Source organism: Chiloscyllium punctatum, chromosome 18 (genome assembly GCF_047496795.1).
Source record: "Chiloscyllium punctatum isolate Juve2018m chromosome 18, sChiPun1.3, whole genome shotgun sequence".
NCBI lineage: Eukaryota > Metazoa > Chordata > Chondrichthyes > Orectolobiformes > Hemiscylliidae > Chiloscyllium > Chiloscyllium punctatum.
The window spans coordinates 86,659,943-86,681,911 of record NC_092756.1 but is presented as its reverse complement, the minus strand read 5'-3'; the positions used below and the strand labels follow the sequence as shown (position 1 = coordinate 86,681,911).

At 45.5% G+C, this 21,969-nt stretch overlaps 1 protein-coding gene across 6 annotated transcripts in view; it reads left to right on the top strand.

Annotated features, from left to right (window-relative positions):
- The window catches only part of LOC140489278 (protein phosphatase 1 regulatory subunit 29-like), a 422,002-nt gene that overhangs the window by 364,378 nt on the left and 35,655 nt on the right, over positions 1-21,969 (top strand). Inside the window, exon 1 of one of the 6 annotated variants that reach the window (XM_072588653.1) lies at positions 9,117-9,175. The exons of the other annotated variants lie outside the window; for them this stretch is intronic. The gene's annotated coding sequence lies outside the window, so the exon portion shown is untranslated. Of the gene's footprint in view, positions 1-9,116; positions 9,176-21,969 lie in introns of those variants that run through there. 6 annotated transcript variants of the gene reach the window in all.

Sequence of the window (21,969 nt, the reverse complement as noted above, 5' to 3'; positions counted from 1 at the left end):
GGCAAGCAGTCATCAAGGGAGTTATAGACTATCGAGTCATACAGCACGGAAACTGACCCTTTGGTCCAACCAGTCCATATCGATCATAATCCCAAACTAAACTAGTCCCACCTGCCGACTCCTGGCCCATATCCCTCTAAACCCTTTCCATTCATGTACTTACCCAAATACCTTTTAAATGCAACTGTACCTGAATTCACTACTTCCTCTGAAAGTTCATACCAGACACGTATTATATACAATAACATAAACATATGCAATAAATGCATTGTATATGCTGTTGCATGCATGTTATATATTACAGTGAGGATGTTAAACATAAGTACTTCAGTAAGGAACATATCACTGTTGCACTTGGTAAGCATGTAATGTGGGGCTGAACAATAGCATTCAAAGGTTAGCATCATCCAGGACAAAACAGTCACATTGATTGACTCTCCATTCTCCACCTTAAATATTTATTCCCTCTATCACTGACACATACTGACAGCAGTGTCTTTCATCCACAAGAAGTACTGCAGTAAGGCTCCTCCAACAGCACCTTCCAAACCTGTGACCTCTACCCCTAAACAGACAAAGGCAGCTGATAGCTAGGATCACCTCCCAGTCACACACCACCCTGACTTGGAAACATTTCACCATTCCTTCATTGTCACTGCATCATAATCTGAAACTCCCTTCCTAACAGCATTGTGGGTTGCCGTACACTTCATGGACTTTATTGGTGGCCCCTTGTGGATGAGGATGACTCTCTCCTGCTCTCAGGGTGAGTCTGTAGGTGGCTGTACTGACCGATGGGGGCTACCTCAGGCTCTGCTACACTGGGGGCAGAAGGTGGTCATGGGAATGGGGTGGGGTGTTGGTATGAGAGCCCGCTCCTTATGCTGTTTTCACCCAGCTTTTCCCAACCACAAGTCTGGAGGAGCTCGACACCTTCCCGGATGCTCCTCCTCTGCTTTGGACGGTCTCGGCCCAGTGATTCCCAGGTGTCTGTGGGAATGCTGCACCTCCCCAGTGAGGCCTTGAGGCTATCCCTGAAGCATTTCCTGTGTCCACCTGGGGCTGGGAGTAGAACAGCTGCTCGGGGACTCTCATCTTGGTCATGGGGGCGAAGTGCCCAGCCCCATCAGAGCCAATTGGTTAGGGGGGGGGGGGTCAGTGCCTCGATGCCGGGGATGTTCACCTGCTCGAGGACACTGGTGTTTAGCATCTTTCTTCCCAGGGATTCACAGGATTGTGTGCACACAGTGTTGATGGGACTGCTCCAGTGCCTTGAGGTGTCTGCTGTAGACTGTCCATATCTCAGCGCCGTATAGCGTTCAAGAAGGCAATGTCTGCATGGCGATGAGGTATGGGAAATATTTACGAGTGTAGTTGCCCACAAGTCATGAACAAATTTATTAAGAATCAGTAAGTAGGAGCTGGTCTGATGCAGTCTGAATGAGGGGCCACTTCTGTACAAACAGCATGCACAAGTAAACTGATCGAGTTGTAAAGTCTTTCAGTTTGAAGTGTGATGATTCAAACAATGCAGAATTCAATCTACCTATGATGGCAGCAGTGCTGCATAAACCCAAAACTCCAAAGAGACTGAAGTCTTTGATTTCTCATTCTCCCCGGAGACTTCAGGACCCAGAATGGTCATAAGCTGGCCTTTGGTTGGTACTTTAACAACATTAATTGCTTGGCCACCTCCCTGGAGATTCCAATGGCAGTCAGTTCACCAGGAAGCAGCTTTTAGCCTTCCCCTCTGTCTCCAGACACAGGACCCATGGGAATGTGATAATCCCACCCAAGGATGTTATGATGCATGCTCTATGGCTCATTTGGAAGATCCCATTGGAAGCACAGAGGGTAGCCAAGGGATAATTCAAGGTGGTGAGATGGCAAGAAGTGTAATGATGGGTTGGGTGGGGGCTTTGGGTGGCAGAGAGGTGGGAAGTTAGGGTTTGAGGGGGAAAGGATGCAAAATACCTGAATGGAAAGGGGAAGAAAAATGTTGTATTTGCCAAGTGAGGAGAACAAAGAGAAATGAGACTTACGAAAGAGAAAGAGAGATGAGCTTGGCTCTGGGGCAAACAATAAACAGAGAGAAAGACTTGCATTTATATTGCATCGTGCACCACCACCAGATATCCTGAATTGCTTTACTGACAATGAAGTACTTTATTTTGAAATGCACTTGCCATTGTGACCGGCCCAGGACCGTAAGAAATTACAGAGAGTTGCAAACACAGCCCAATCTATCACACAAGCCTACCTTCCACCCATTGACCCCATTTATACTTCCTGCTCCCTCAGGAAGGCAACCAACATAATCAAAGACCCTTCACACCCTGGTTATAATAATCTCTTCCAATCTGTTCCATTGGACAGAAGATGCAAAATCTTAAACACACAGATTCAAGAACATTTTCATCCCTGGCTGTTATTAGACTTCTGAATGAACATGTCAAATTTCATGATCTTGCTCTCCGTGTACCTTCTCTGCAGCCATAACCTTGTATTCCTCGCTCTGTTCTATCACTCTATCACCTTTATATGTTATAGTCTGCCTGTACTGCAGACAAAACAAAGCTCTTCACTGTACATGTGACAGTAATAATTCAAATCAAATCAGTTATGATGCAGGAAACGCTGACTGTAGGTCAGTGAGCACAGGAGGGTTACCTGAACTAAATTTGTTATGAGTTAGAATATAGGCATCAGGGATGGAAAGGAGACAGAGAAATGCATTTATGGTTTTAATTGCCCTCTTTGTAATGGAATATGATTGCAGTCTAGCCCCAGTGGGGGTGTCTTAAAATAACATTATACTTTGTGCAGCATGGTGCCTCAATGGTTAACATTGCCGCCTCACAGCGCCTGGGACCCAGGTTCGATTCTAGCCTCAGGTGACTGTCCGTGTGGAGTTTGCACGTTCTCCCCGTGTCCCCGTGTCTCCTCCGGGTGCTCTGGTTTCCTCCCATAATCCAAAAATGTGCCGGTTAGATGAATTGGCCATGCTACATTGCCCATAGTGTTAGGTGCATTAGTCAGGGGTAAATATAGGGTAGGGGAATGGGTCTGGGTGGGTTACTCTTCAGAGAGTTGGTGTGGACTTGTTGGGCCAAATGGCCTGTTTCCACACTGAAGGGAATCTAAGGGCAGAAAACTAATATTGTATCAATCACTGTGCTGAGTTGCAGAAGAGAATATATTGTACTATCCTGCCCCAAAGAGGAAATTTGTGAACTAAAGCAGCAGTGTGCTAATGACCAGATTATTTGAATTTTATGCTGCTCATTGAGGGATAAATGATGGCCAATGCACCAACACCCCTGACCTTTGCTGAAGTAATGCCTCCCAGTCCATCATTGCAACCCAAATAGGCAGACCACGCCTTGGTCTGATGTCTCAACTGAAAGATGTCACCTTGGACAAGGCAGAGCTCCCTCCTTCCCCATTAGAATGACAACCTTGACTCTTGTCATCAAGCCCTGAAGTGGGACTTGAACCCAGAACCTTGCAGCTCAGAGATAAGCATGTTCCCAGCCTGGACACGTCCGACAGAGGGGGTTTGTGGCTGCGTGGACATTGCAAAGGTCAGTCAGCTTATGTCGTGGCTATGAACAGAAGGCAAGGAGAGCGTAGTAAGCAGCAATTCAAAGGTAAGGCCTGAAAACGGGTTCTGAGATGTTGGTTCTGGGTGAGTGGACAGTGAAGATATCTTGGACACTCCATGGTAGAACACCTGGGGTTGGAGAGTGGGGCTGGATTTAAACATCACTTTAAAGAGAATCTTAATCTCAAACATTTTTATCTGAGAATTAAAGAATTTGAAGGGTGATTTTTGTGATCATTCGTCCCCATCAGGTCACTGGCTGCACACCAAGTTGTATTAGTCCCATTGGTTGGGCTATAATAATCGCAAGGTCTCTTCACACAGCAGAAAACAGCTGACTGCCAGTGTGGCCATCTCCCTATCCCTGACTTGCCATATATGCCAGGAGTTTAAACACAGGGAGGTTATGCTGCAGCTCTAGAGGGTGCTGATGAGGCCACACCTGGAGTACTGTGTACAGTTTTGGTCTCCTTACTTGAGAAAGGATGTACTTGCAGAGGAGGTTCATTAGGTTGATTCTGGAATTGAAAGGGTTGGCTTATGAGGAGAGATCGAGTAGACTGGGACTATACTCATTGGAATTTAGAAGAATGAGGGGGGGATCTTGTAGAAACATTTAACATTATGAAGGGAAGAGAGAAGGTAGAAGCAGGGAGGTTGTTTTGACTGGTGGGTGAAACTAGAACGAGGGGGCATAGCCTTGAAATAAGGGGGAGCAGATTTAGGACTGAGTTGAGGAGGCACTTCTTCACCCAGAGCGTTATGAATCTGTGGAATTCCCTGCCCAGTGAAGCAGTTAAGGCTACCCCATTTAATGTTTTTAGGCAAAAACAGATTTTTGAACAGTAAAGGAATTAAGGGTTATGGTGAGCGGGTGGGTAAGTGGAGCTGAGTCCATGAGAAGATCAGCCATGATCTTATTGAATGGGGGAGCAGGCTCGATGGGCCGGATGGCCTACTCCTGCTCCTAGTTCAGAATGTTCTTACTATCAACATTGGATCTAGCATCCCTGGTTGGCAGTCAAGTGCTGACCCATGTGCAGTTATAGGAGACAGCTGTGATCTGGATATGCCGAACAAGAGAAGTTCCTAATAACCCGACAGATTTTCACAACTATGCCTGCATAATGGGACAGCCCGCGGTTTGATTTTCTTTTTCAGATATTTATTGATTTGCGACTGATCTCAATTTCAGTTCGCTGGATATCTGCCAGCATTGCAGACAGGCGAAATCTTACCACAAAGTACTAAATCTAGTTTGCAGTTGTGAAGTGTGGTAGGTTATCTATAGAGAGCCCACAATCATCATTTACTCAGTTCCTTCCAATCGATCGCATTTCTTTCTCATTTTATTGTGGTTGCCAAGTGTCTCCATTTTTTATAATCCTGCTAGTGTCAGCAAAAGTTGGGAATTTATTAGAGCGATGCTTCTCATAACCGCGATTAGGTTAATTTGTCCAAGTCTGGTCATTTAAGTTTTTAAGAGCACATAGGCACCTGCCTTACTGCTGTGTCTCAACTCTTTTCAAATCAGCCCCCTTTGTAAGCTGTTCACCAATGAGCACTTAGTGCTGCCTGAAGTGGTGAAGCAACAATGGTTTGTATTCACCTTCTGCCTTTGAGGTAGAAAAATGTCAGATAATTGTGTTCAGATACTGAGCCAAAAGAGGTTTTAGGAGGCATGGTTAAAGGTTTGGTCAATGTGAGAGGGTTTAGAGGTGAGGGTCGTAACAGACGAGAGAGAAGGAGCATAAATCTACAGGGTGGCTCAGTGGTTAACACTGCTGCGTCACAGCGCTGATGAAGAGCTTTTGCCCGAAACGTCGATTCTCCTGCTCCTAGGATGCTGCCTGATCTGCTGCGCTTTCCCAGCACAACACTCTCAACTGCTGCCTCACAGCACCAGGGACCCAGGTTTGACTCCGCCCTCAGTTGACTGTGTGGCTTTTGCACATTCTCCCCGTGTCTGCGTGGGTTTCCTCTGGTTTCCTCCCACAGTCCAAAGATGTGCAGGTCAGGGTGCATTGGCCGTGCTAAATTGCTCCATGGTGTCCAAGGATGTGCAAGCAAAGTGGGTTAGCCATGGGGAATGCAGGGTTATCGGGGGGGTGGGTCTGAGTGGGATGCTCTTCAGAGCGTTGGTGCCAACTTGATGGGCCGGCCTGCTTCCACACTGGATCATTGTTTTGTTCTAAATGTCGTTGTAGTCATTCATTCTCACAAGCTTGTTGTGCCTTTTAATTAGATTGCTTTTTTCCCTGAGTGCAGCCTCACACATGTTTTCCACTTTGGGGATTAGTGGGGTGCAGTCAAAGGATTGCCAGGTTGGTCACTAACCTGTTGAAGTGCATCATAAACACTCCTTCCATGGCCAATAGGTTCTGGTATGTGGGATTTGAACCTGAAGCTCTAGGACATATGGAACTGCATCACAAGACCTCTATGTTTCATTTGATGATGGTTGGCCGGTGCCTGAATTCCATTTTCCTCATATTGCTTGATATCCCTTTGGGGAGGCAATGGCCAAGTGGTATTATCACTAGCCTTTCAGTACTTCCGAAACCCAGGTTCAAGTCCTGCTATGGAAGAGTCTAACAATGACTGCAGAGTCACTGAGATGTACAGCATGGAAACAGACTCTGGTCCAACTCATCTATGCTGACCAGATAACCCAATCTAGTCCTGCTGGCCCATACCCATCCAGATGCCTTTTAAATGTTGCAATTGTACCAGCCTCCACCACTTCCTCTGGCAGCCCATTCCACACATGCACCACCCTCTGCGTGAAATCGTTGCCCCTTAGGTCTCTTTTATATCTTTCTCCTCTCATCCTAAACCTATGCCCTCAAGTTCTGGACTCCCCCACCCCAGGGAAAAGACTTTGCCTATTTACCCTATCCATGCCCCCCATTATTTTATAAACTACTATAAGGTCATCCCCCCTCCAGCCTCCGATGCTCCAAGGAAAACAGACCCAGCCTGTTCAGCCTCTCCCTCTAACTCAAATGCTCCAACCCTGGCAACATCCTTGTAAATCTTTTCTGGACCCTTTGAAGTTTCACAACATCTTTCCGATAGGAAGGAGACCAGAATTGCACACAATATTCCAACAGTGGCCTAAACAATGTCCTGTACAGCCGCAACATGACTTCCCAATTCCTGTACCTAATACTCTGATCAATAAAGGAAAGCTTACCATTGCTTTTGTTGGAAAAAAGTCATTTGGTTCACATATCGTGTAAGGGGGGAAATCACCAGGCTTACCTGGCCTGATCTACATGTGACTCCAGACCTGCAGCAATGTAGTTGACTCTTAAGTGCTGTCCAGGCAATTAGAGATGGGTAATAAGTGTGGCTGTAGCTAATGACACCCTCAACCTATGAAGGAACAGAACCCTTCACCCAACAACAAATCTATTGCTTCAAGGAAAGAGTGAGAGCAGTCAGCCCAAAGTCTATGCCCTTAAGTGGCGAAAGGAGCCATAGAGGGGATGTACAAAGCCAGAACTGGAGGGAGATTTCATCGGTGGGGGGGGGGGGTGGGGGGGGGTGGGGGGGGGGTGGGGGGTGGGTGATAGGTCAAGAAGAAGGTACAGCAAAAGGAGACAAAGCTGCGGACAGATTTCATAAGGAAGGCTGAAAGATTGTAGGTCAGTGAGCGCAGGAGGGATTCATGAACTAGATTTGACATGAATTTGAATACAGGCTTCAGGGACAGGGAGGAGACTTAGAACACACATTATGGCATCAATTGCCACTTTGATAAAGGAATTGGATTATAGTGTAGCCCCAACCATTGTGTTTGAAAATAAATTTGTACTAAAGGGCGAGACACAGCATTGTACCACCTGCTGTGTCCCCTTGCAGCGATGAATCAACACAGTCTACTCCATTGTGCCACCCTGTCCCGGGGGTGGGGGGAAGATTATTGCCTAAAATCTTCGCTCAATGTCCCCCCATCTTTATATTTCTCTGCTGAGATAGCAGAGAATTGCTTTCTGAATGTTTCAGTGAGCACAAGTGCTAGCAATTCTCATTCACTAGCTATTCCACCTTCAGACACTTCAGCAGCTCTTGAGGATCGTCACTTAGAGGAAACTCAGCTGCTGCACCTGATGAATGAATCACTTTGAAGCAGCTTGTTTCGATTTCTGGTGGGCGGGGAAGGTGGGGCGGGTGGAGAGTTTTAATTAGCTGAGGAACAACACTAAAAGCTGACGATAGGCAGATGGTCTCACCCATCCTTGAAAGGATTCAGCGCGCTGCAACGAAACAGAGGGCAGCTCAGGTAGAATCTGAAAACGAAGGGAATGCATTCACTTGCCTATGCTTTCCTTTCTGAAGAATGTGTAAAGCAGTTTATTGCACCTTTGCAGATTGAGTGCACATAACAACATGGATCTGTGACTTATTGTGTCGAAATGAAGCATTCCACCGTGACTGCTCAATGGAGCTTTTCCTGTAAGGAGGACATATCATGGTAGACTGTCTTGGAATGTTCATTGATGTCATCCTCAGATTCCGGGGACGGGGCCCTTTAACTATTTTGCAAAATTGTACTTGTGTGTGTTATTCCTTAGCATGTTTGATGGGTGGGATTCCTACGTACAATCCCCTGTCCACCAAAGGAGAAAGTGAGGACTGCAGATGCTGGAGATCAGAGCTGAAAATGTGTTGCTGGAAAAAGCGCAGCAGGTCAGGCAGCATCCAAGGAGCAGGAGAATCGGCGTTTCGGGCATAATTCCTGAAGAAGGGCTTATGCCCGAAACGTCGATTCTCCTGCTCCTTGGATGCTGCCTGACCTGCTGCGCTTTTCCAGCAACACATTTTCAGCCCTGTCCACCAAAGCCCACATATTCTGATCAGGGTCACCAGCCCCTCCTTCCATTATGGTCTGTGATGAGATCCATTGAATAGAATCCATACAGTGTGGGAGCAGGCCATTCAGCCCATCAAGTCCATACTGAGCCTCCGGACAGCATGCCAACCCATCCCTGTAACCCTGCATTTCCCACAGTCTACCCTAACCTGCATATCTTTGGGCTGTGGGAGGAAACTGGAGCACCCTGAGGAAACCCACGCAGACACGGGGAGAATGTGACAATCACCCGAGGCTGGAATCGAACCGGGCCCCTAGCACTGTGAGGCAGCAGTGCTAACCACTTTGCCACCATGTTGGCGATTTTTTTCCTGTCATTAAACCAATCAGGAACCTGTGACTCCAGCAGGGAAGAAGGCCTTCGTAGAAGCTATGTTGCTGGTTTTGTAGCACATTGTGCCATTGTCTGTACCTGAATTGTCCAACACCACAGGCCTGTCACTTTGACAGACCCTTTGCAAAGGTAGGTACGTGTGGCAGTTAGTTGCTGGTCTAGAGTGTCAGGTTGGTGAGGTAGTTTGGGTGCCAAGTGGGTGAGGTCAGGAGGGTCTCAGATTTTTTTCTTTATTCATTCACAGGATGAGGAAGTCGCTGGCTGTGCCAGCATTTATTGCCCATCCCCAATTGCCCAGAGGGCAGTTAAGAGTCAACCACATTGCTGTGGGTCTGGAGTCACATGTAGGCCAGACCAGGTAAGGATGGCAATTTCCTTCCCTGATGGATATTATGGGTTTTTCCAAAAATTGGCAATGGATTCATAGTTATCATTAGAATCTTAATCCCAGATTTTTGTTGAATTCAAATTCCACCATCTGTCACAGTGGGATTTGAGCCCAGGTCCCCAGGGTTGCCGGATTAACCTTCCAGCGATAATACCACTAGGCCATCACTTCCCTCTAAGGTGGGTGAAATACATGGTGGGTAAGGCCAGTAGGGCACTCGATGGTTTAGAATTCCAGCTGGGTTAATGAGTGTTTTGAATGGGCAGGCACTGGGGAGTTGGTGGGGGAATTGGGTTTTGGTGACGTGGGCAGGGCTAGGGTGTTGGGTTGAACAGGTTTAGGGGGCAGGGTGTTTGGTCCGGGTTGGGGGCAGGCCTGAGGGCCATGTTTGGAAAGAGTGCCCAGTCAAATTGGGGTGTTTTCCTGCCAGGCGGGAGAGGGAGTGTCGGGCTGGAGTCCAGTTGGGGACGTGTGTTTGCAGGTAGGTCAGAAGGAAAGAGAGGGTCTGGCTGGGGGTGGTGAGGGAGGGAGTGTGATGTCAGGCATTCAGGATGTTGAGGGGTTGGGAATGTTAAGTTGGGGATTTATGATGTGCTGGATCGATAGTTACCCAGCAGTTAGAGCAGGGTTTAGTCCTGTATCTTCTCCTGCTAAGCGTACGTGAGTTGGAAGCCTCTGAATTCATTGATCTTAATAGTTTCCAGATACAAGGGAATTGTCCCTTGGAAAATTCAATTACGTGGGCCATTCCCATGGAGTCAGCCTCATCGGGGATTGAACATGGTCCAAACTCCCAACTCCAGTCCCTTTTGCTCCAATGTATCTCTGGCTATTGGACAATCTGGGACATAGTTGCTGAGCGATCTGGGCCTAGGAACAAGCCTGCCTCTCTATGGAGCTCCAGCAAGTTTGAGCTCCTGTTCTGTTCTGCACGAGCTACCCCACTGTGCATACATCTGTCTGCCTGTCTGCTTATCTAATTGTTTCCACACTGTATGGCCACCCCCTTTAACCTTTCCTCCTTATTCTTGCTATAACATCCCCTAAGAATATATGGGCAAGGTCCAAAGTTGGACTGATCCATGCTTACTGCATTAATGCCCATATTGAGACCTTGTGGGGTGTGGAGTCTGACCAGTGCACAGAATCTCCGACCAATTGATGTCTCGAAGTGCTTTGTGACCAACAAGCAGATCTTTAAGTGTGTTCATTGTTGTTGTGTCGGCAAACACAGAAACCAAAGGCAGGCAGGAAACATCCACCAACAACAGCGCCTCCACTCCTAGAAATGTGTATTACGCCATGATGCAGGTATGTTTACGTAGCCAGGTCATCAAGTCGTAGAGATGTGCAGCGTGGAAACAGACCCTTTGGTCCAACTTGTCTATGCCAATCAGATATCCTAAATTAATCTAGTTCCATTTGACACCTTTTAGCCCATATACCTCTAAACTCTTCCAAATCATGTATCCATCCAGATGCCTTTTAAATGCTATCATTGTACCAGCCTCCACCACTTCCTCTAGCAGCTCATTCCACACACGCACCACCTTCTGTGTGAAAAAGTTACTCCTTAGGTCCCTTTTAAACATTTTGCCCTTTACCTTGTGCCCTCTAGTTTTGGACTTCCCTACCCTGGGGAAAATAAATCCAGACTATTCCTCTTAACTGTGCCCCTCATGATTTTATAAACCTCTATAAGGTTACTCCTCAGTCTCCGATGCTCCAGGGAAAATAGCCCCAACTTATTCAGCCTCTCCTTATAGCTCAAACCCTCCAACCCCTGCATCATCCTTGTAAATCTTTTCTGAACCCTTTCAAGTTTCACAGCATCCTTCCTATAGTATGGGAGAACAGAACTAAACACAGTATTCCAAAAGTGACCTCATCAATGTCCTGTGTGGCCGTAACATGACCTCCTGACTCCTGTGCTTAATGCACTGACCAATAAGTTCCATTCCAAATAGGAACGCAGGCATTTCTAGTGGAATAACAAAAACTTACAGTGGCCCCAAGTTTCCTGTGATGTTTCAGTGTAAGAGTGAAGATGTGCTGCGTTTTCTGAAGAAAATGGAAGGAAGTCAGTTTTTACTGCAACCTATCCCAAGCTGTGCCCATTAGAAGTCACAGGATGGTTAGTGAAACTGTCAAATTCAGGAAACGACGAGTGTAAATTTCACACACTCCCTTCCATTCTGAATGCATGTAGATATAATGCTCAAAATGCAAGGCACAGCAGGATCCGAACGCCTGATACCTGTTATATCCTCGAGGTGTTTTCTTACTGCCTCCTCACTGACCTGAATTTCCGATATCCTTGAATGCTTTTCAATGTCATTTTGTTTACTTTCATTGAAAAGAGAGCAGCTTTCATGAACACAGCTCCTTAATTGTCTTGTGCTAAACAATTGCTGGCTTTAAATGGTAATTTTCACTACAACTTGATTTCAAGTGGAGGTATTCAGCTCACACGACTTGACGTTCTCGCTTTAAGAGGTTTCGTTTTTGTCCTAAAGTTTTGGGTTGGATTTCACAGTTCTCTGCGACTGTTCTGAAATAATGCTCTGATTTGCAAAGGGTGCGAGTAACAGGCAGACTCCTGAGGACAATCCTAACATTTCCAACATTCCCCCGTTAAAAACAAATCTGCTCTTCTCAGTGTTTCTCCCTAATGTTAAGATGGTACATGTGATAAGCAGCAGTAGGGCCCTCCGTCCCTCAAGTCTACTGCACGTTTCAGTAAGTTATCGTGCTTGATGTGATTACTTCAGAATCTGAATTTGATTTGATTGATTATTGTCACATGTACTGAAGTACAGTGAAAAGTTTTGTTTATGAGCAGTACAGGCAGATCCTAGCAAGCAAGGACATACAGGTCATAGGGTGAAAACAAAAGACACCGGCATACAGGATATGCGCTAGGCAAGATCAAGCATTAGCAAGATCGGCATTACTTGAAGTTGGCGAGTCCTTTCATTAGTATCATAACAGCAGGGAAGAAGCTGTTCTTGAACCTGTTGGTGCGTGTGTTCAAGCTTCTGTGTCTTCTGCCTGATGGAAGAAGTTGTAGGAGATAATTACAAGTTGGAAGGGTGGGGTCTTTGATGATGTTGGTCGAGAGTGTAGTGCTGGAAAAGCACCGCAGGTCAGGCAGCATACGAGGAGCAGGAGAATCAACATTTCGGGTAAAAGCCCTTCATCAGGAATCGGCTTTTCCAGCACCACACTCTCCTCTCTGATCTCCAGCGTCTGCAGTCCTTACTTTCTCCTCTTTGATGGTGTTGGCAGTCTTTCTGTGGGAACAGGCTGTGTAAATGCAGTCTGTGGATGAGAGGTTGGCTTCCATGATGGTCTGACCTGTGTGCACACCACCTTCTGTAGTTTCTTATGGTCGTGAGCACAGCAGTTACCGTACCAGGCCGTTATGCAGCCGGACAGTACGCATTAAATGGGGCGTCTGGAAAAGTTGGTGACAGTCCTTATGGACATGCCAAATTTCCTGATTCACCACTTCCACAGGAAGTTCATTCCACCCGCGAACTACTCTCTGTGTAAATAATTTGCCCCTACCCTGGGGGGGAGGCAAATCCATCCCTGATCTCCTCACACCCTTCTGCACATCAAGAACCTACCTTCCTCGATCTTAAAACTATTCCCCACGCCGCCAGCAATTGCTAATAATGCTATTTCAATGTTTGGATAATGGGTTGTCACAAGGGCCTTGGAACACATAATATTAGGTTTTTTTGTTTATTCCTTTGCTCTGTCATCTTCTAGTCATTCATAATGGAAAATGTGTTCCTTGTTGAAAAGCCAATAAATAAAAAAACTCTCACTCCTCAAAAGGTTAAGCTGAAGCGGCAAGGAAAGGAAGATTGCGACAGAAAACAAATTGTACCCACTGCAAATGTGTTTTTATTTCAATAAACGCCTGTGGCTCTGCATCTTTAATCAGAACCATCTCATTCGTAGGCTTCGAATCGGCATTTCCAGACTGGATTCCAGGCTTCTCCTGGCTAACTTCACTTCTGCCCTGAAACCAGGACTCACAGCAGCTTCTGTGATAATGGATGGTGGCAAAAGCAATATTTGTTGAGGGATTTTATTCCCTCCTGCTTCTGGTGGGAAGATTTGGAAGTATTTACTCCTTTACTCATTTTCTTCAGTATTTTTACTGTTTCTAGTCACTTTGTTATAGGAAGGAGATTATTAAGCTGGAGAGGGTTCAGAAGAGATTTACCAGGATGTTGCTGGGTATGGAAGGTTTGAGTTATAAAGGAAGGTTGGCTAGGCTGGAAAATTATTCGCTGGAGCTCAGGAGGCTGAGAGGCGACCTTATAGGAGTTTATAAAATCATGAGGGGTATAAATAGAGTTGATGGTAGATGTCTTTTCCCTAGGATGGGATATTACAAGACTAAGGGGTATATTTTTAAGATGAGAGGAGAGTTAAAAAAAAGACATGAGGAGCAAATTATTTACATAGAGGGTGGTTCGTTTGTGGAATGAACCTCCTGAGAAAGTGGTGGATGTGGGTACAGTTACAACATTTAAGAGATATTTCGATAAGTAGATGAATAGGAACAGTTTGGAGGGATATGGGCCAGGAGCAGGCAGGTGGGACAAGTTTAGTTTGGGATTATGGTCAGCATGGACTGGTTGGGCCAAAGGGTCTGTTTCTGTGCTGTATGACTCTATGACTGTGTGACCAAGAGTAGGCATCCAGCCACTTGAGCCTGTTTCCCGACTCAGTTAGATCAAGGTTGATCTGTTCCTTAGGTTTCTTGACCTGCTATGATTTCTTAAAGCTTAATAGCCATGCCTCGCAAAAATCTATCAATCTTGGTTTTAAGATTTTCCACAGATTTCCATTGTCACCAGCTCTTTAAGGATGACAGTTCCAAGTTTGCACTCCTATCCACGTTGAGAGTGTGGTGCTGGAAAAGCACAGCAGGCCAGGCAGCATCCGAGGACCAGGAGAATCGACATTTCGGGCAAAAGCCTGAAATTCCTGATGAAGGGCTTATGCCTGAAATGTCGATTCTCCTGCTCCTCGGATGCTGCCTGACCTGCTGTGCTTTTCCAGCACCACAGTCTTGACTGATTGTAATGTATGGACACCAACAAGTGCTGTTAAGGAGGGTGTTCCAGGATTTTATACTCCGTAACAGTGAAGCAGTTACAATATAATTCCTGCCAGGATGGTGTGTGCTTTAGAATGGAGGTGGTAGGTGGTGATATGCTCATGCATCTGCTGTCTGTTGTATTAGTGCACAAATCCCAGACCAGACAGGCATTGTACCTATAAGACAGTTAGATAGCATCACAATATGTGACATTCCACTATCGAGACATCCATCTTGCCTTCTGTAGCAGTAATAATAATAGCAGTAACCATATCTTTGCTATATGAGGTCAGTAAACACAGAAACCAGGCAACGTATAAGTCTGAGCTGTTAAAACAGTATACGAAATTAGTGTTCTTCATAAACGCCAAGGCATCTATCTCAAAGAACCCAGTCTACCTTTCAGGGGTAACATGAAAACAACATTCAGAATGTAAAATACTGTTTTTATCCTGAAACTACATCATACAGTCATGGAGATCTACAGTGGAGTAAAAGGCCCTTCGGCCCATCTCGTCCGCACTGACCAGAAACAACTACCTAACTATTCCAATCCTGTTTTGCAGCACTCGGCCCGTAACCTTGTAATATCTTAGCGTCACAAGAGTACATCTAAATAATTCTTAAATGTCAACTGTCACTGTCTTAAATGTCATTGTGAGTCGTAGAGATGGCAAGTTTGGAAAATGTTGATGGAGACGCTTGGTGAGATGTGCCAGTTCATCTTGTAAGTAGTGCATACTGTAGCAACGCTGCATTGGTAGTGGAGGGAGTGAACTTGTCTAATGGTGGATGGGGTGCCAATGTGCGGAGGGGGCGGTAATGTCATTGGGCCAGTAACCCACAGACCCAGGATAATGTAATGAGGGAACGGGTTCAAATTCTACTGTGAAACTTGAGATCAATGAAAATCTTGAATTAAAAAGCCAGCTTAATGGCAACCATACAACCACATGCAATTGGTGCTAAAGACCCATTTGATTCACCAATGGCCTTTAGGGAAGGAACTCTGCCAAACCCAGTCTGACCTATATGTGACTTCAGCCATGTTCGCTCCTGACTTCCCGCTGGGCAATAAAAGCTGGGCTAGCCAGTGATGCCTACATCCTTTGAGCACGTTTTTGAAAAATCAAGCCCATTCATCCATTAACCATTTAGTTATATACAGACTGTGGGGCTGTTGATTCAGTACCATGTCCAAAAGACCTTTCTCTTCAACAGTGCCGCACTGAATTGGCGTGCCTCTGACAGCCTATTTCATGTTTTTACATTTGAAAGAAATATTCATTTAGAAGCATTTATTGAGAGCAAACAAACAGGTTGTATGTCATGGAGAAAGTGAGTGTAGTTCCTTTTAAGAATCTTAATACATTCTGTTTGGCTTTTACGAGGCAAGCCTGTCTTTTGCGTGGGTGGAGGATAGCGTGCTAGGTGTGAAGAAAATCTACAAGCGAAAACCATCACCAACACAAATAATAGATGAGAAAGGCAACAGAGCAGCTAACAACTTCCACCATTACAGATTATTAATGCTGCCTAGAGTGTGAATTGTGGGAATTTGTGTTCCCTAGGAATTCGAAGGAGATTGAGTGTCAACAAATTCCATTCAGTAAAATTAATGAAAGAGAATGAAAGGGAAAAAAAAAGAGAGAGCGAGAGAAGCGATTAATAAAAACTCAGAAGCAGATTAAGAGAAAAGAGACAAACACAGGGGAAAGGTGGGATGTAGAGTGTCCAAGAGAAATAATGGCGAGAGATTGAGTGAGAGACAGGAACAGGGATATGTATAGATAAAGGAAACAAGATAAACAGTGCTTAAATTCACCATTCCAGCTATAGAAAACAAGTTTAATGCCTCTCTTTGTGGCTGAATGTAGGAAGTTGGAGCAGGAGCGTTTAGCACAAAAACCAATTCAGATGATGCACTTGTAAGTCACCATGTAGTCAACAACGGGCCTATTTTATATCAAGTGCTTGACACAGATTCCATACAGTGCTCCTGTTGAGAATATCCCCATTGACAAATCATTGATTAAAAAAAAAACATTGGGGAGGCAATCCACAGATAAGCCCACTTTCCAATTGTCTTTGTAAGACGGATAGAAGGAATCAAGCCCCCTCTCCATCTTTAATGGCCATTGGCTGAGGATGGATTGGTTGTGTATTATTGAAGTGGATCAGACTGCTTCCCTGCAGAATCAGATTGTTGAGTCCTGGCGGACTCAATGGACATATCTTCTCTCAGTTGGGAGATATTCCAGTTGAGCACTTTTCCCTTTTAAAGAAGAACCTTCCAACCATACACTTGTGAGATATGCATTCACATCAGCTCATGGTTAATCAGCACTAATGATAACCTCTGCTCCATCCAGAATAGTCTGAAGTTACTTGTCTCATAAGGTGGTGCAGGTCATGAATACACATTACTTAATCAGTGAGGGATAATTGGTATATGATTATCCCCAGCACTAGAAGAAAAGAGTGATAATGAGCAGCTTGTTCTCACTCTGATATAATGACTGTTCCAAGACGTTTGACTGAGAGCAAGATCGGACACGAAAGCTGCACGGAGCAGATGGACAGCAGTAGGTAACTGATGTGGCCAGACCTCGTGTCTGCATTAGAAAACAGTGCACTGCTTTTCTCCTTTAGAGACGGACTGTTAGTCTACATGGCGACATTTCCTGGACTGGTCCTGAAACAGGCATCCGTTAGGCACCTCATTCACATTTACAAGGGACCTGTTTCAGCTGAGCTGAGCAGATACCTGGGATGTGGCCTTCATCAATATGGCAGCCCACATACTCAGATACAGCTGAAAATGTGTTGCTGGAAAAGCGCAGCAGGTCAGGCAGCATCCAAGGAGCAGGAGAATCGACGTTTCGGGCATGAGCCCTTCTTCGGGAATCCAGCTTTTCCAGCAACACATTTTCAGCTCTGATCTCCAGCATCTGCAGTCCTCACTTTCTCCTACTCAGATACAGCCACATGCACAGGAACGCTGTGCCCAAATCGGTCCTCTTCCTTGCCCACCACACCCCAACCGCCACATCACCACTGTGGGTGGCACTGAATCCATTAAGAAGGGCATCCCTTGGCTGGGATAATAGATCCTGGCCCTCATTCAAGGGATGCAAGTGTTGCTGAGGAATTCAGCACCTCTGCCTGTCGTTCGTTGCTTTTAAGAAGATAATGTGGAGCTGCCATTGTGAATCTCTGTATGTTGTGGGTAGATCACATTACCATAAGGGAGCAAGTTCCAGGATCTTTGCCCGGCAAAAGGATAATATATTTCCAGATCTGGACGCTGAAAGACTTGGAGGGGAACTTAAAGCTGGTTGTAGGAATGCTGTAACTGAATTTCTGATTCTCTGAATTGGGGGGAAGGAGGAAATAAATTGATCTGATTGCGAGAAACAGTAGGTACAGGCACGTGTGACAGAAGTTTAAGGCTGGATTGTGAATCATTGCCACATTGTTTGATAGGAGCGTGTGCTGGTAAATTGATCACCAAGTATAACTTCTGATCGCTTCAACCTGGCTTTCCTGAGACCAGTCTCAATGAATGCTCTTGGGTATAGGGTGTTAGCAAGCACTTCTACACACAAAGGGTGCGAGGTGCTTGGACCTTTGCTTCCACAAATGGCAGTGGATGCTGGATCAGTTGTTAATTTTAAATCTGAGATTGAATCTGACATGTTAGTGAAGCAAAGGTGTTAGAGGATATGGGCAGAAGGCAGGTAATATGGAGTCAGACCACAGATATGTCATGATCTCACAGGCTCCCAGGGCTGACTGGCCTACACCAGTTCCTGTGTTTCTAAAATAATTCAGAATGGAATTGGCTGGAATGATAAGCATAATAGACAGCTGATGAGCAGCAAATGCAACTCAGTTGGCAGTGGGGAGCCACAGTTTATACAACTGAGCTGTCAATTTTGTCTTATTCATTCAAGGGATGAGGGCGTCGCTGGCTAGGCCAGCATTTACTGCCCATCCTTAGTTATCTAGAGGGCAGTTAACAGTCATTGCTGTGGGTCTGGAGTTATATATTAGGAGAAAGTGAGAACTGCAGATGCTGGAGATCAGAGTCACAAGTGTGGCACTGGAAAAGTAGAAGGAGGTCAGGCAGCATCCAAGGAATAGCAGAATCGACATTTGGAGGCTGGTATAATTACAACATTTAAAAGGCATTTGGATGGGTATATGAATCGGAAGAGTTTAGAGGGATATGGGCCGGATGCTGGCAGGTGGGACTACATTGGGTTGGGATATCTGGTCGGGGTGGACAAGTTGGACTGAAGGGTCTGTTTCCTCATTCCTGATGAAGGGCTTATGCCCAAAATGTCGATTCTCCTGCTCTTCTGATGCTGCCAGACCTGCTGTGCTTTTCCAGCACTACATTCTCGACTGGAGTCACATATAAGCCAGACCAGGTAAGGATGATAGATTTCCATCCCTGAAGGACATTAGTGAACCAGACGGGTCTTTCCTGACAACCAGCAATGGTTTTGTGGTCATCATTAAATTTCTAATTCCAGATTTTTATTGAATTCAAATTCTGCCATTTACTGAGTCTCTGGATTAACAGTCCAGTGATAATATAGCTAGGCCATCACCTTCCCCAATATTATTAATGAGCAAAGTAAATAGCATTAATTTTTTTTAGATTGCAGACTTCAATGTTAAGAGCTGTTAGGGTTGAAGTAAAATGTAACCCAGCAAGAGCCAATGTGACATGACCAGCTTGTGTATCTGAAAAACTTACATTTTTTATATCACAACTTTTACAACCTCAGAACATGTCCTGCAAAGCTTTATAGCCAATTACATGCTCCTGAAGTGTAGACACTAATGTGGCAGTTTGCACAGCGCAAGGTTTCACCAAGAGCAATGCGAAAATACTCAGATAATTTGCAATCTTCCTGATGTTTATTGAGGGATATTGGTCGGAAGACCAGAGTAAAGTCCCTACTGTTTGTTGAAAGGAGAGCTGTAGGATTTTCCATGTCTACCTGAGAGAGAAAGGGAGAGCAGACTTTAGTTTAATATCCAGGTCTAAAAGGTGGGTTCCTCTGACAGGGCACTTTTCCAACAGAATAGAGTCAGAGAGATGTATGTCACAGAAACAGACCCTTCAGTCCAACTTGTCTGTGCTGACCAGATATCCTAACCTAACCATTTGCCCGCATTTGTCCCATATCCCTCTAAACCTTTCCTATTCATTTACCCATCCAGATGCCTTTTAAATGCTGTAATTGTACCAGCCTCCACCACTTCCTCTGGCAGCTCATTCCATACCACCCTCTGTGTGAAAAAGGTTGCCCCTTAGGCCCCTTTTGTATCTTTCCCCTCTCACCCTAAACCTATGCCCTCTAGTTCTCGACTCCCCACCCCAGGGAAAAGACCTTGTCTATTTATCCTATCCATGCCCCTCATGATTTTACAAACCTCTATAAGGTCACCCCTCAGACTCTGACACTCCAGGGAAAACAGCCCCAGCCTATTCAGCTCCACCCTACAGCTCAAATCCTCCAACCCTGGCAACATCGCTCTTTTACTCAGATGTGAAAGTGTAACCCACCGTGCCAAGTGTGACCCCGAATGTAACCCATTTGTGTTGTCTATTCTGAGCGGCTTTTATCCTGTCAAGAGGAGAGAACATGTCATGATGAGGAATATTTGGAGCTGAGCATTTTTGGTCTCAGAGCTCGGTTTTTTTTGGATTCTGAATCCGAAACACCTCAATCATTGGAGGATTTATCAGTATGTCTTGAGAGATGAAAGTGAGGACTGCAAATGCTGGAGATCAGAGTCGAGAGTGTGGTGCTGGAAAGGCACAGCAGGTCAGGCAGCATCCTGACATTTGGAAGCTTTCATCAGGAAGTCTGTTTTGAGAGATGGCAGAGTGCATTATGACTGACGGTTGGATAATTGGATAATCCTGTTCAGCCTCAGCTGAGCCATATATTTCAACCATGTGCCCTGCTACCCTTTCTGTTGGTAACAGTTTGGGCAATCGCTCATTCAGATACTCGGGAAGCTCAGGCTGGGACTTGCACCACGCTCCTGGATTCACAGATATGGAGCAGAAGGGGGCCAGTCGGCCTACCATTTCTGTATGAACTCTCCATCTTCTGTGACCTTTCTGCCACCCTCCACTTGTATATGGATGTGAAAGGGTTAATACTAAAGAATGCTATCAGCGCTGCCCCCACCCCTTTGACGATGTCATTTATGAGGACAGCTGCTTAGGACCTCAGAGGAGTGTGGCCTAACATTCCCGGTCTCTGTAACATTGTCGGTTACATCAATGTAACCAGTAATAAGTTGCTAAAATGCAATCAGCTACATCTTGTTCAGTAGAAGTATCTCTTCTAGTTAGACCAGGAAGTGGCTTTCTCTCACACTGCAGACCAAGCTGACCCTTTAGATTGCTACACTTAAAGATGACGCTAAGAGAAAGCCTACCACACAGTGAAATACAACACCTTCTTCCGTGATCCTATACTGTCGCGATTGGAATGAGGTCAGCCAGGTGGACCTCATAAAATGTGAGATCCCTGATCGGGGCTGTTAGCCCAATCCAATCAGGGAGCCCTGGCTGACAGATATAAACTGGAGGGTCAGAAGTTCCATTCACTCTGACAGCTGGCTCTGAGGGAGCTGGGTCAGTGTCATGTACAATGCATGTGTAAATAAAAGATGACTTGGTGACGGGGGTACTGGGCTCAATGGAGTTATTTCATCTGCATTGCTCCTTTTCAGGTAACAGGCTTTTGAATGATTGAGTTAAACCTGCCTCCACCACAGTTTAAGGCAGTGAACTCCAGAAGCTAATCACTCGCTGTGTTTTTCTGTCGAATCTGCTTTCGAATCTTTTATCGATTGCGTGAAATCTCTGCCCTCGCGAGAGCAAACGTTTCTCCTTATCTTCACTCTTCATGGTTTTGAATCCCTTATAGTAAATCTCAGGTTTAATTGATTCCAGTATGCACCTCTACAATCCTTTGCAGCAAGCTATTGACAAGACAATCCAAAGGTGTGCAGTGAGCTGGATTGGCCATGCTAAATTGTCCTGTAGTGCCCAGGACTGTGCAGGTTAGGTAACTAGCCCTGGGAAATACAGGGTTACTGAAATAAGGTAGAGGGTGAGTCTTCGGGGGCTTGGTGTGGCTTGTTGGGCCGAATGGCCTGCTTACACACTGTAGGGATCCCATGATTAAGAGCAGAGGATCCTACTTTTCCCTTCTGCAGTCAAATGACAGCAGATCTGCCCCAACCCAATTCAGTCAACTGAGATCCACAACCCTTTCCCTAAAAAATAAATCAGTCTCAGCCTTGAGCATTCTAGTTGTCCCACTCAGAATCCATAGTCCCTCAGGAGGGACCGTACTCCAGATTTCCATGATCTGTTCTGAGTGGAACCGTGCCCTCTGATTTTCCCACATCAATGACCAACGGATTTTAAGACAAGGGGAAGTATAAACATCCACATGATTTTTTTCGTATCGGCCAAAATAGTTTCTGTCAGCCTCTTAATTCCCTAAACACCTCGATCAGATCACCCCTCAATTTTAGGGAAAACAAGCCAATGTGGCTAGGCCTCAAAATGTATGGCGTAGGAATCTCAATTGAC